The 15,430-nt window shown below is 42.4% G+C and overlaps 1 protein-coding gene across 3 annotated transcripts in view; it reads right to left on the bottom strand.

Annotated features, from left to right (window-relative positions):
- CAMKK1 (calcium/calmodulin dependent protein kinase kinase 1) overlaps window positions 1-14,830 on the bottom strand; it is a 362,689-nt gene extending 347,859 nt beyond the window's left edge. Inside the window, exon 1 of one of the 3 annotated variants that reach the window (XM_082244977.1) lies at window positions 14,719-14,830. The gene's annotated coding sequence lies outside the window, so the exon portion shown is untranslated. Of the gene's footprint in view, window positions 1-13,774; window positions 13,907-14,718 lie in introns of those variants that run through there. The other 2 variants (XM_082244975.1, XM_082244976.1) reach the window with 2 other exon arrangements.
- Window positions 14,831-15,430: the final 600 nt, after the last annotated feature.

A 15,430-nucleotide genomic window follows, 5' to 3' on the forward strand; every position in this document is an offset into this window, starting at 1 on the left:
TTGTTTTCTGCTACATATGTTTGGTACAAAAAAAAAAAAAAAAAAAAAAAAAATCGCAATAAGCGTATTTTGATTGGTTTGCGCAAAAGTTATTGCGTTTACCAACTAAGGGAAAGATTTATGTCATTTTTATTGTTTTGTTTTTTTTTTTACTAGTAATGGCGGCGATCTGCGATTTTTTTTGCAGCACTTCGACATTACAGCGGACAGATCGGACCCTTGACTGACATTTTTGACCCTTTTGGGGGTACCAGTGACATTACTACAGTAATCAGTGCTATAAATATTTTGTTTGTAGGGGATAACTTTTTGTTACTGTAAAAATGACACTGGCAGGGAAGGGGTTAACTTTATTAGAGATCAAGGGGTTAAGTGTGTCCCTAGGGGCATGCTTCTAACTGTAAAGGGGCGTGGCTTTTTATGTAACCACAGAGACATACGATCCTACATTGCAGGATCGTATGATCTCTGCTGTTACACCAGGGAGAATGACAGGCGGCTTTGTTTACATTAGCCGTCTGCCTTTCTCCCTCTCCAGCGGGGGATCGCGCAAGACAGGCGGACATCGGAGCCGTCGGTCACTTGCACGGGGAAGGCCGAGAACGAGCAGGGGCGGGAGCACGCCTCTGGTGGAGCGCGCTCGCCCCCTAGAGGCTCATGGGCGAGCGACATAGCCCTACGTCGTTTTGCCTGTACGGGGCTGACTGTCGCCGTATATAGTCATGCAGCGGTTGGCAAGCGGTTAACAATCGCTGTGGAAGCTGCAAATCACTGTAGTAGTCAGTGCTACTACAGTGAGTGCAGTGATCTTTTGTGTCCTATGCCTGGGTGGATTTGATTTAAATCAAGTCGATTTAAATCCCGATTAAAAATCAAGCCAATTTAAATCACTAGTAAAAAGGCTTGATTTAAATCAACTCCATTTAAATCATAATTTTTAACCACTTTACCACCGGAGGATTTTGCTGTCTTCCGTCCAGGCCACTTTTTGCGATTCGGCGCTGTGCAAATACAACTGACAATTGCGCGGTCGTGCGACGCCGTACCCAAACGAAATTTACGTCCTTTTTTTCCCACAAACAGAGCTTTCTTTTGGTGGTATTTGATCACCTGTGTGATTTTTACTTTTTGCGCTATAAACAAAAAAAGAGCATTTATTTTGAAAAAATAACAATATTTTTAACATTTTTTTATATGAAATTCCCCCCAAAAAAGATGTAAAAACCAATTTTTTAAAAAATTTTTGGCCAATTTGTTTTCTGCTACCTATGTTTGGTAAAAAAAATCGCAATAAGCATATTTTGATTGGTTTGCGCAAAAGTTATTGCGTTTACTAACAAAGGGAAAGATTTCTGTCATTTTTGGTGTTTTTTTGTTTAACGCGTAATGGCGGCGATCTGCGATTTTTTTTGCGGGACTGCGACATTGCGGCGGACAGATCGGACCCTTGACTGACATTTTTGACACTTTTGGGGGTACCAGTGACATTACTGCAGTAATCAGTGCTATATATATGCACTGTTACTGTAAAAATGACACTGGCAGGGAAGGGGTTAATTTTATTGGAGAGGGAGGGGTTAATGTATGCCTGGTGCTTACTGACGTGTAGGGGGGGAGGTGACTGAGTGAGTCATGGACAGATCGGATGTCCAGCTATGCTGAACAGTCCGATCGGTCACTCCCTGTCACTATGGAGATCCGCCCGCTGTGTTTACACACAGCGGGCGGATCTCCAGACTCGATCCCCGACGATCGGGTAAGAGCAGCGGCGATCGCCGCTGCTCCTCCCCTGGCCCGACTCCCGCTGTGAATGAAAACAGCGGGAGCGAGCCTCCGGCGGCGCGCAAGCGCCGCCCAGAAGGGGGAGTGTCTGACGACGTAGTACTACGTCGTCAGACGATAACGAGCCACTCTGCCGCAGTAATATTACTGTGAGCAGTGGTAAAGTGGTTAAAGAGCAACTGTCCTCTCTGTCCCGCAGCTGCTCCTATCCAAATATGCTTACTGATTTTTCTTTTACCAAAAATATGTATCAGAATACAAATTGGCATAAAAGGATGAAAATTTTTGATTTTTAAATAATTTTTTGGGGGAATGTTCTATAGCAGAATGGGAAAAATTGTGTTTTTTTTTAGTTCTTTTTTCAGAATTGTAACATTTTTTGGTTTATCGCGCAAAAAATAAGAATCGCACAGGTGATCAAATACCACGAAAAGAAAGCTCTATTTGTGGGGGAAAAAAAGGACATAAATTTTATTTCAGTACAAATCCTTCCGGTCCAGAAGAGGTTAAACCCCTGGCTGGCTGTTCTAGGAGATCAGAGAGAGCTATACAATATACATGTCTCCAATGTCCTTCTTAGAATTGCTGGCAATGAATGCACCAGGATGGATAAAAATCGATGATAAAAATCAGATTTAAATCGAAATTTTTTTATTTAAATCTGATTTTTTTTCTTTATCAACATGTTTTAATAAAATGCTTTTGGAGTAAAAACCTATCTAAAAAATAGTTTTCCATTTAGGATGCATTAATAATTTAGTTTAATCAGCATGAAATGGAGCTTAGCTATGTAGCATGAGGCTGTATATTCTGCAATATTTACATTTTTTGGTAAAATTCATTCTCTGCTACCGAAGATAACATGTGATGCATTGATCCATTCACACAATTTCACACTAACTAACAGCAAGAATGATTCCTTACATTTAAAGAGCACCTGTCATTTCAGATTTATCATGGCAGTGCCTGTTAGTGGGCATTCACTCACCTGCTGCCACCACCCAGCGGGTCAGAGGAGTCGCCGCTGTGGGACAGAGATGACAGTTGTTCTTTAAAAATTATGATTTAAAATCGAATTGATTTAAATCAAGCCTTTTTACTAGCGATTTAAATCAAATCCACACTGAAATGCACTTGCTTAAAAAAAATAATAAATTTGATTTCTGTGCGAACTGTCAGATCGCACTGCAATATGCGATCTGATCTGGGGGTGTCGTTAACTTTAAATTGACAACCCCAGCATATCGAATATGGCAGTGTGAACTGCCTGTGCTACGGATGCGATGCGGGAACACACAGTATATTCGCAGTGTTCTCGCATCGCAATAGTGTGAACTGGCACTAAGGGCCCATTTAGCTCCTTTGCCTGTGTGTAGAGGTGCTTTTTTTGTAGCATTAGGCAGGTCATCAGGATTCCTTTGTCTACTGAAATGCAAGTTGATGCAGGTTTTGAATGCATTTTTGAACTTATAATTTGGAGTGGATAGACAAGGCTTGTTAATACATGTTGCCAAAGCAATAAAATGCATGTCATATGCGTTTTGATGCACTGTAAATTGTTTTCTACAGGCATTCCAACATGCTAAAACACAAAGAAAAATGAATGTGTCATATTGCACACTACAGTGTAGAGATGGGGGCTGACACTTTTTAATATGCGGAACCTGGACACAAGTTGCTACATTTTAGCACATTGTAACACTTTTCAATGAATAAAACATACTACATGCAGCAATTCTGCCATTTGGAATAATATGCACTGGACATTAACACACAAAGCAGAACTATTATCTTACAAAACTTCTAAAGTAATACTTAGCAAATTAAAGTGGTTGTAAACTTCCCTTTTATGTTTGTACCTATAGATAGGCCTATAATAAGGCTTACCTATAGGTACTGTAAATATCTCATAGACTTGCACCGTTTATGTGATACTTACTGTATACTGCACGGATGACGACATTGGCGCATGCGCTCTGAAGGAACGGCCACCCATACCGTTTCTTCAGAGCTCTGTGCCGTGACCGGTGGCTTCCGCACACATGCACGGGAGTGAGGTCACACCCCGCCCGGAAGGAAGACGGGCGAAGATGGATGCGGCCTCCAGCGGGGACAACGATTTGTTTGGAGGTAAGTGTCACATTAACATTATGCCTTTACTTTGCAGGTAAATAAAAAACATTACTTCCACTTTAAAGCGGTAGTATCGGAGGATACCTAACTGTTAACTACAGGTAAACCTATAATAAGGCTTACCTGTAGGTAAAATGAATATCTCCTAAACCTGCACGGTTTAGGAGATATTCGCCCTGCATGCAGCCGCTGAACCAGCGGCGCATGCGCTCTGAAGTTCCGGCAGACCTTCAGAGCTTCTTGCCGGCTCCTTGCTGGAAAGTGACCTCCTGCGCACATGCATGGGAGTGATATCATCATGGCTCCGGCCACTCACAGCCCCAGAGCAGCCGAACCAGGAAGAGACGCCAAGGGAACAGGACGGCTCCCTCAGCGGTGTCCGGGCGACCATGTTGGGGCTTTGTTTTAAGGCAAGTATTTCATAATGAGCTATGCGATGCACACTAGCTCATTATGCCTTTGTCCTGCAGGGTTTGTTTTTTTTTTGTGAGAATACAACCACTTTAAGGCTCCATGTACACGGGACGTTGTTAAAAGTCCCTTTGAATGCTGGAATTTTTAGGACGTTTGAAACGTCCGTTCGGTCGCGTTTGTACCCGCGTTTAGCAGCGTTTGCGGGCGTTTGCGTTTAGAAGCGTTCCTAGAGGTCAAAAAAAATTATTCCCCTTTAAAATGGAAAAACGCGAACGCTAAATGCGGGTCATCGCCTTCAGACGCGTTCGGACGCGTTCAGGCGCGTTCGGACGCGTTTGAAACGCCGGGAAACACACATTCGAACGCAAATAATTGCTAAAAAAAAGTCCCTGAACGCAACTGCCTGCAAATGACTGTAAACGACCCGGTGTACATGGACAGATAAGATAAAATGTAGATGGGTTCAGGGGCTTCTAAAAAAAACGCCCAACTGCTCCTAAACGGCCATTTCCAGCGTCCCGTGTACATGGACCCTAAGTGTGCAACAGAGAAGATAGCATACTTTGCTATACCCAAGTTTCAAAATAGCACAAGAGTAACAAAAACACAAAATATCTGGGACAAATATGTCATTTCTGAAATCCAGACACTCATGCACACAGACTTCTAAAGATTACCTAATCAATGGGTCAATAGGATTAGGCTATACGATTACAGCGAAGGTCATTTACATGGATAATCTACTGATTAATTCATGAGTTAGATGAGAAACATCCATTAGTGAAAAAAATTTACAAACACAATTGGCCCTTTCACTTTCTGTTTATCTAAATCTTCTGGGAAATATATTTTGTAAAATATATACACACACACATACACAGTATCTCACATAAGTGAGTACACCCCTCACATTTTTGTAAATATTTTTATTATACCTTTTCATGTGACAACACTGAAGAAATGACACTTTGCTACAATGTAAAGTAGTGAGTGTACAGCTTGTATAACAGTGTCAATTTGCTGTCCCCTCAAAATAACTCAACACACACCCAATAATGTCTAAACCAATGGCAACAGAAGTGAATACACCCATAAGTGAAAATGTCCAAATTGGGCCCAATCAGCCATTTTCCCTCCCCGTTGTCATGTGACTCGTTAGTGTTACAAGGTCTCGGGTGTGAATGGGGAGCAGGTGTGTTAAATTTAGGGTTATCGCTCTCACTCTCATACTGGTCGCTGGAAATTCAACATGGCACCTCATGGCAAACAACTCCGAGGGTCTGAAAAATAGAATTGTTGCTCTACATAAAGATGGCCTAGGCTATAAAGAAGATTGCCAAGACCCTGAAACTGAGCTGCAGCACGGTGGCCAAGACCATACAGTGGTTTACCAGGACAGATTCCACTCAGAACAGGCCTCATCATGGTTGACCAAAGAAGTTGAGTGCACGTGCTCAGCGTCATATCCAGAGGTTGTCTTTGGGAAATACATGTATGAAAGCTGCCAGTATTGCTGCAGAGGTTAAAGAGGGGGGTTAACCTGTCAGTGCTCAGACCATTTGCAGCACACGGCATGAAATTGGTCTGCATGGCTGTCATCCCAGAAGGAAGCCTCTTCTAAAGATGATGCAAAAGAAAGACCATAAACAGTTTGCTTAGGAGACTAAGGACATGGATTACTGGAACCATGTCCATTGGTCTAATGAGACCAACATAAACGTACTTGGTTCAGATGGTGTCAAGCGTGTGTTCCGGCAACCAAGTGAGGAGTACAAAGAAAAGTGTCTCTTGTGTACAGTCAAGCATGGTGGTGGGAGTGTCATATTCTGGGGCTGCATGAGTGCTGCCGGCACTGGGGAGTTAAAGTTCATTGAGGGAACCATGAAGGCCAACATGCACTGTGAAATTCTGAAGCAGAGCATGAACCCCTCCCTTCAGAAACTGGGCTGCAGGCCAGTATTCCAACATGATGAACGAACCCAAACACACCTCCAGGACGACCACTGCCATGCTAAAGAAGCTGAGGGTAAAGGTGATGGCCTGGCCAACCATGTCTCCAGACCTAAGCTCTACTGAGCATCTGTGAGGCATCCTAAAATGGAAGGTTGAGGAGCGCAAGGTCTCTAACATCCACCAGCTCTGTGATGTAATCATGGAGGAGTAGAAGAAAGCTCCAGTGATAACCTGTGAAGCTCTGGTGAACTCCATGCCCAAGAGGGTTAAGACAGTACTGGAAAATAATGGTGGCCACACAAAATATTGACACTCTGTGCTGCCACAAGATGGTCATCAGCATATATAATGACATACTGCTACATCTCAAATGAAACCCATCACAGGCTGACGGTGCAAACAAATAAGCAAGGCAGATCCTCTTGGACCTGATCTACTGACATTTTTCTTGTGTATGGGGAAAACTCTTCTGATTGCTTCTAAGTGTCTGTTTATCAAAGCTGTGGATGAAAATCGCAAGGGTACCAGAACACTAAAACCCCACGAGATCCTGTATCTTGACTCTGGCAGAAAATATAAAAAATCCTTCAAATCTGGCAATGCAACTATATGATCCTATTGCTTAATGGTTCAAATCAGCTAGATCCTATGATGTATAGCAGGGGTCTCCAAACTTAGCCACAAGGGCCACATACATACATTTTACAAAAAAAAAAAAAGTCTTACAAAAGCCAATCGAAGCCCTCCATACATCCAAGAAAGCCCAGTGGAGTCCCCCTTTACACCCAAGAGAGTCCAACAAAGTCCCCTTACTTCCAGGAGAACCCAGCATAGTCTTCACTTACATCCATCCAGGAATGCCCTACAGAATCACCTCCCCATATAGCAAGGATAACTTGCCACAAATTTGTGGCAGTGTTGAATTGTAAGTCTATTAACTTGCTGCACCTTTTCACTGACAGGTTGTACACTTACAAAGCACTTGAAGAACTTGCAGCAGACTTTCAGAAATGTTTGCAAAGAAAGTCGATCTGGGAGTCATAAAATGTGAACTTGTGAAGCTTGGCAAGCCTAGCAATAGTTTAGAAAGTAATTTTCAAACTTGCAGCACAATAATTGCTTGCTATCTGGGTCTTACTTCCAGGAGAGCCCAGCAGAGTCCCCTCTTACTTCCAGGAGAGCCCAGCACAGTCCCCTCTTACTTCCCAGAGAGCCCAGCACAGTCCCCTCTTACTTCCAGGACAGCCCAGCACAGTCCCCTCTTACTTCCAGGAGAGCCCAGCACAGTCCCCTCTTACTTCCAGGAGAGCCCAGCACAGTCCCCTCTTACTTCCAGGACAGCCCAGCACAGTCCCCTCTTACTTCCCAGAGAGCCCAGCACAGTCCCCTCTTACTTCCCAGAGAGCCCAGCACAGTCCCCTCTTACTTCCAGGAGAGCCCAGCACAGTCCCCTCTTACTTCCAGGAGAGCCCAGCACAGTCCCCTCTTACTTCCCGGAGAGCCCAGCACAGTCCCCTCTTACTTCCCGGAGAGCCCAGCACAGTCCCCTCTTACTTCCAGGAGAGCCCAGCACAGTCCCCTCTTACTTCCAGGAGAGCCCAGCACAGTCCCCTCTTACTTCCAGGAGAACCCAGCACAGTCCCCTCTTACTTCCAGGAGAGCCCAGCACAGTCCCCTCTTACTTCCAGGAGAGCCCAGCACAGTCCCCTCTTACTTCCAGGAGAGCCCAGCACAGTCCCCTCTTACTTCCAGGAGAGCCCAGCACAGTCCCCGCTTACTTCCAGGAGAGCCCAGCACAGTCCCCTCTTACTTCCAGGAGAGCCCAGCACAGTCCCCTCTTACTTCCAGGAGAGCCCAGCACAGTCCCCTCTTACTTCCCGAAGAGCCCAGCACAGTCCCCTCTTACTTCCAGAAGAGCCCAGCACAGTCCCCTCTTACTTCCAGAAGAGCCCAGCACAGTCCCCTCTTACTTCCAGGAGAGCCCAGCACAGTCCCCTCTTACTTCCCGGAGAGCCCAGCACAGTCCCCTCTTACTTCCCGGAGAGCCCAGCACAGTCCCCTCTTACTTCCCGGAGAGCCCAGCACAGTCCCCTCTTACTTCCCGGAGAGCCCAGCACAGTCCCCTCTTACTTCCAGGAGAGCCCAGCACAGTCCCCTCTTACTTCCCGGAGAGCCCAGCACAGTCCCCTCTTACTTCCCGGAGAGCCCAGCACAGTCCCCTCTTACTTCCCGGAGAGCCCAGCACAGTCCCCTCTTACTTCCCGGAGAGCCCAGCACAGTCCCCTCTTACTTCCCGGAGAGCCCAGCACAGTCCCCTCTTACTTCCCGGAGAGCCCAGCACAGTCCCCTCTTACTTCCAGGAGAGCCAAGCACAGTTCCCTCTTACTTCCTGGAAAGCCCAGCAGAGTCCCCCCTTAAATCCATGTGTGCTCAGCAGAGTCCCCCCTTAAATCCATGTGTGCCCAGCAGAGTCTCCCCCCCCCCCCCCCATACATCCATGAATGCCCAGACGAGTTCCCCATTACATTCCATGGTGCTGCACAAGTGATTAGATATGACTTAACAGCTCAGTTGACAGCACAAGCAACTGTGACAGTTATTCTTCATGGCATGGCATGGCATGTCTTGTGGAAAGACATTTAACCAATTGGTTTAGTTCTGCTTTGAAATGATTCTACCAATTACATTTATCTAACTCTGTCTGCAACATAAGTAAAAGGTACAGTACCCGCAGACATAGAATTATCTTTGCCTGATTAGGCTTGTTACTATCACATCAAAGGCTTTGAATTGTATACCTGGCAGCCACCTTTGATCTGTGCATTTCCTTGGGCCCTTCACTTCTTACCTCCAGAAAAAGACATGGACCTAGGGAGTTTGTTCAGTATATAAACCTCAGGACTGCCTGAGGACGCTCGTTAAGCGAAATGCATTGTGGTCAATGCTAACCCGGAAGTAACACACAGAGGCATTCGGAACAGAGGCTGGGATACACATCCACCGCCGCAATACAAAGAAAGGGGGAAAGGAGATACAGGGTGCTGCAGATCCCCGGAGAATATCTTCCTAAGACCCAAAAAAACGATTTTGTACTGCCGAATTGCCCAGTGCCAGGAGGGCACAACAAATAGTAAGAGGCTAATTGTCACCTTATAGTGTATGTTTTTTGGAGAATAAAACAGTATTTCACTATTGGAGGCTATTTGTTCTTCTATATCTTTATGTGTATGGGGGGACTACATGGTCCAACTCGAGTAATATAGGAGCCAGAGATCCAAGCAATCGAGGAGAGGTCTGATCCACCCAATAAAGGGATCACAGGCGTTGGGGGTCCTTGTGACCTGCTGCTAGCTGGTAAGAGGCCACGGTTGTCACATCCCAGCACCTGGAGCACTGTGAATGGATTAATAAGAATTCACCAAGCACAATTTTGATTGCATGCTATTGCCTGGACTTTTAAACACTACTTGGAGCACATTTATATATTTATATTTTTATATATTCTTATGTGATTTTTTTATATATCCTTATGTGATTTTTGTATGGAATTCTTTATATATTTATTTATTGGTTCACTGATCCACACCTTTGTGGATTAATTTACTTTGAGAAGCACAAGCACTTCTTAATTGACGGTTGTCACATCCCAGCACTTGGAGCACTGTGAAGGGATTAATAAGAATCCATCAAGCACAATTTTGATTGCATGCTATTGCCTGGACTTTTAAACACTACTTGGAGCACATTTATATATTTATATTTTTATATATTCTTATGTGATTTTTGTATGGAATTCTTTATATATCTATTTATTGGTTCACTGATCCACACCTTTGTGGATTAATTTACTTTGAGAAGCACAAACACTTCTGAATTGAAATTGCACTGGTATGCACTTTTCTTTGCTAATTGCACCAATAGTAGATCATATATATATTTGTAGCAATTTTTAATCACATATATTACACTTTAAATCACCTATTAATTTTTATAACACGTGATATATTAAGATTACCAGCGCCTTTTTACCTATGATATATACCAGTATATAAACCTGCAGGCTTAGCTTAAAGTGGAATACAGTGGATCAACATAGCGAAATGTCATTTTTTGTGTGTAAATATTGTGTGTGACCAAATAACACCGAAGTCCTGTATGTTGTACCAGCTGTGCCAAAATCACATCATCTGCCAAATCAAAAGTGACATGTGCCAGTTTCTATAATATCCAATAATATGTGCCAATGTTCTATGTAAAAAAAACTGTTCTAAAATGTACACCAGACCACAGAGATGTAAATATTGTTGTGAGGAGGGGAGGACAGCGCCTGCGGGAAGGAGAGGAGAGGTGCATGTCTATATGCATGTGCAACTGTGCATGTGTAATTGTGCATGAGTAATTGTGCATGAGTAATTGCGCATGTGTATGTGTAATTGCACATGTGTATGTGAATGTGTAATTTTGCATGTGTAATTGTGCATGGATGAACAGCTCACTACTATCATGCAATAAATTGTTGGGCAATGCATTTATAAACTGCTAAATTAGTGTGAATATAGAAACTGGTGCACTTTTCTCCGTCCACCTATCTCGTGTTAATCTCCTGTGCATATGTCATGATCATTCTGTAAATATAAAATTATACATTTTCAGAGCAATGTCCCCATTATATGGATAACCTAGCCTGTGGAGTATGAAAATCTGCAATAAAGTGGTGCATGCATCTGATATATAGTATAAAACAGATTGCTCAGTTCATTAACCTGCAGGCTTCGCTAAAACAAGAACACTTGATGTCATGAATGTCATGATCATTCCGTATTATACATTTTCAGGACCAATGTTGCCATTATATGGATAACCTAATCTAAAAGTAATAAACATGTAATAAAGTTGGGTATGTTGATAAACAGAATAAAAGGGATTGCTAACTTCATAAACCTGCAGGCATAGCTGGAATGAGAACACATTTAGGTCATGATTATTCTGTACTCGACATTTTTTAGAGCAACATCCCCAATGTATGGATAACCTAATCTGAGGAGTAATAAACCTGCAATAAAGTGGTGTATGCTGATAAATATAATAAAGGGGATTGCTCAGTTCATAAACCTGCAGGCTTAGCCGAAAGAAGAACTCATGATTATGTCAAGATTATTGTGTATTCCTCATTTTTACAGAAATGTCCCTAATATACAGAAAACCTAATCTGAGGAGTAATAAACCTGAAATAAAGTGGTGTATGCTGATAAATATAATAAAAGGGATTGCTCAGTTCATAAACCTTCAGGCTTAGCCTAAAACAAAAAAACACATGCTTAGGTCATGATCATTCTGTATTACACATTTTTAGAGCAATGTCCCCATTCTGTGCAGTAAAGTGGGCTATATTAATAAATATAAATAAATAAATAAATAGGAAACCTGCAGGCTTAGCTGAAATGGTAAGGCATGTTTATGTCATGACCACTCTGTATTCTACATTTTGAAACCAACATCCCCGTTTTACAGACACCTTATTATTTGCCTTAATAAATTTGCAAAAATGTTGTCTATGCTGATAAATAGAATAAAAACAGATTGCTTAGTTCATAAACCTGCATGCTTAGCTGAAATGGTAAGGCATGTTTATGTCACGGCCATTATGTATTCTACATTTTTAGACCAACATCCCCATTATATGGATAACCAATTATGTGTAGAGTATTAAACCTGCAATGAAGTTGCTGATAAATAGAATAAAAGGGATTGCTCAGTTCATAAACCTGGAGGCTTAGCTGACACAAGAACACTTTTATGTCATGATCATTCTGTATTCTATATTTTCAGACCAACGTTCCCATTCTATGGATAACCTAATCTGCAGAGTAATAAACCTGCAATAAAGTGGGATATGCTGAATAATAGAATAAATGGGATTGCTATGTTCATAAACCTGAAGACTTAGTTGAAACAAGAACACATGCGTTGGTTATGAGAATTCTGTATTCTACATTTTGGAGCATTCTCCTTAATATATGGGTAACTTAATCTACAGAGTACTAAATCTGCAATAAAGAAGGGAATGCTGATAAATAGAATAAAAGGGATTGCTCAGTTCATAAACCTGGAGGCTTAGCTGAAACAAGAACACATGTTTAGGTCATGATCATTCTATAATTTTAGAGCAATGTCCCTAATATATGGATAACCTAATCTGTGGAGTATTAAATCTACAATAAAGTGGGGTATGCTGAATAATAGAATAAATGGGATTGCTATATTCATAAACCTGGAGACTTAGTTGAAACAAGAACACATGCTTTGGTTATGATCATTCTATAGATCATAGATCTATCTAGACGATAGATCATTCTCTAATTTTAGAGCAATGTCCCTAATATATGGATAACCTAATCTGTGGAGTATTAAATCTGCAATAAAGTGGGGTATGCTGATAAGTAGAATAACAGGGATTGCTAAAGTCATAAAAACCACAGGTTTAGCTGGAACAAGAACACATGCTTAAATCAGGATCATTCTGCATTCTACATTTTAGAGCAATGTCGCTAATATATGGCTAATCTAATCTGTGGAGTATTGAATCTGCATTAAAGTGGGGAATGCTGATGAATAGAATAAAAGGGATTGCTCAATTCATAAAACTGTAGGCTTAGCTGACACAAGAACACATGTTTAGGTCATGATCATTCTATAGATCATAGATCTATCTAGATAATAGATCATTCTATAATTTTAGAGAAATGTCCCTAATATATGGATAACCTAATCTGCGAAGTACAAAACAGAATAAAAGGGATTGCTCAATTCATAAACCTGGAGGCTTAGCTAACACAAGAACACATGTTTAGGTCATGATCATTGTATAATTTTAGAGCAATCTCCCTAATATATGGCTAATCTAATCTGTGGAGTATTGAATCTGCAATAAAGTGGGGAATGCTGATAAATAGAATAAAAGGGATTGCTCAGTTCATAAACCTGGAGGCTTAGCTGACACAAGAACACATGTTTATGTCATGATCATTCTATAGATCATATAGATCTATCTAGACGATAGATCATGCTATAATTTTAGAGAAATCTCCCTAATATATGGATAACCTAATCTGCGAAGTATTAAACCTGCAATAAAGTGGGCAATGCTGATAAACAGAATAAATGGGATTGCTCAGTTCATAAACCTGGAGGCTTAGCTGACACAAGAACACATGTTTATGTCATGATCATTGTATAATTTTAGAGCAATCTCCCTAATATATGGATAAACTAATCTGCGGAGTATTAAACCTGCAATAAAGTGGGGGGTATGCTGATAAACATGATAAAAGGGATTGCTAAAGCCATAAACCTGCAGGCTTAGCTGGAAGAAGAACACATGTTTATGTTCTGATCGTTCTGTATTTTACATTTTCCGACAACAGTCCCCATTATTTGAATAAATGAATCTACAATAAAGACAGATCGCTGTAAATCATGTATAATTAAGTACAAATAACTGAAAGCCCTCATGCCAGTGGTGCTGTAATCCAGCACAGAGGATTATCAGCACATTGATTGACAAAGCCGATCGATAGATCTCATCTATGCACACATTCCCCGGATGATCCACTCTCTCTATCTCTTAAATGGGATGAGAGAAATCCCCCCAACAATCTCCGCATCCAGAGTGAGGAGGAAACGAGGACAATGACGTTGGCTGTACAATAACCGGCCAGACAAGTTTATGTAGGAGGATCATCTGACATGGAGAGCCTCATCCCTCCTGGTGGTGTACCGGGGATATCCCTGCTGCATGGGGGGATTGGGGGGATCTGCAATCACCAATGATCACTGAAGGAGATCCGCATTATTAGAGAAATATCAGATGAACTTCCCCCCAACCTGCATACAAATGACTGCAGGATCCATCCGACCCAGCACAGCAAGCATCTGATCCCTGGGTCAGAGGAAATATTGGATTACATTATGATGAGGATAAGCAGTTCTTACATCCAGATGAATAAAATGAAATTATTTCTAGCAGATCGCCTAGAGATGCATGCAAATAAAATCAGAGAAAAGACAGGACGGATCGATCTTTATAGAAATATGGGCAGACGTGTTCTGCAATCAGCCATTTATTCAGAATATACAAATCGATAACAATAAAAAATAAAAAAAAAAGCCTGTTGTCACCCCCATATAAGAGGGGACATTAGAAGCTCCAATGTTTTCATGTCATTGAGTTGTTCGCCTATTGCCCAGGATTGTATGGATGATCCAGAGGTGCAGACACGTTTCCTCTAGCTGTATACTGCAGTGTATACACATCCATCCATGCACCCCATGTGTTCTCCCTGTATGTCCTGACAGCCCATGCTGGAATCCGTGCACTCTTCCCCCGGAGAGGAGACAATCAGCCCCCCCACCCCTGAATAGTAATACAAGTCTCACCTGTACAGCTGCTCTACACACACCGGCATCTGCAACCTCCCCGCTCCCCGGCTATACATGTCAATGTGCCTGTGTTTGCACTAGCTCCACAACTCCTGCCTCACAGCCAATCAGCAGCCTTCTAGCAAAAGCGGACTGTCAGCCTGAGTATGGGAGTATGCTATGCTCTCTCCTAGTGGCTGGAGGCGCAGACACATTCTATTGGCTCTGCTCTTTGCAGCAGCAGCAGCTGAGATGTGCTTGTTGGAAGAAGACATCCTCAGCATGCCTTTAGCAGTGCAGACACTTGCTGCAGCTGCACTATAGACAAGCCCTTTTCAACCACCCTGGGTGCCTTGAGGTTTCCTTAGGAGTGCCTTGGCAAAATGCCTAAAAATTGATCAACAATTCTATACAAGTCAGCAGGTGAATCAAGCCTGCCTTTTATTACACAAAGCCACAGGTTTTTTTTTATGTCCCCTTATAACTCCAGCATCCTAACAACCAATGAGGTCATCAGTTGATAAGGAGGCTGTCTGTCTCCACAGCATCCTTGTTTGACCCTCATGCACCCATCTCCCTCAGCACTGGGGTCACATTAGCTGACTGATGGAAAGAAATTGAGGGAGAAGAGAAACATTGGAATACTAGTCAGTGCTAGTGTGCAAAAGTGTATTTGTTTTGGAAGAATAAATCCCCTGTAACGTTGGGTGTCCTACCTGTGGATATTGCT

This window comes from Pelophylax lessonae (assembly GCF_965119305.1).
Source record: "Pelophylax lessonae genome assembly, chromosome: 2".
NCBI classification, from domain to species: domain Eukaryota; kingdom Metazoa; phylum Chordata; class Amphibia; order Anura; family Ranidae; genus Pelophylax; species Pelophylax lessonae.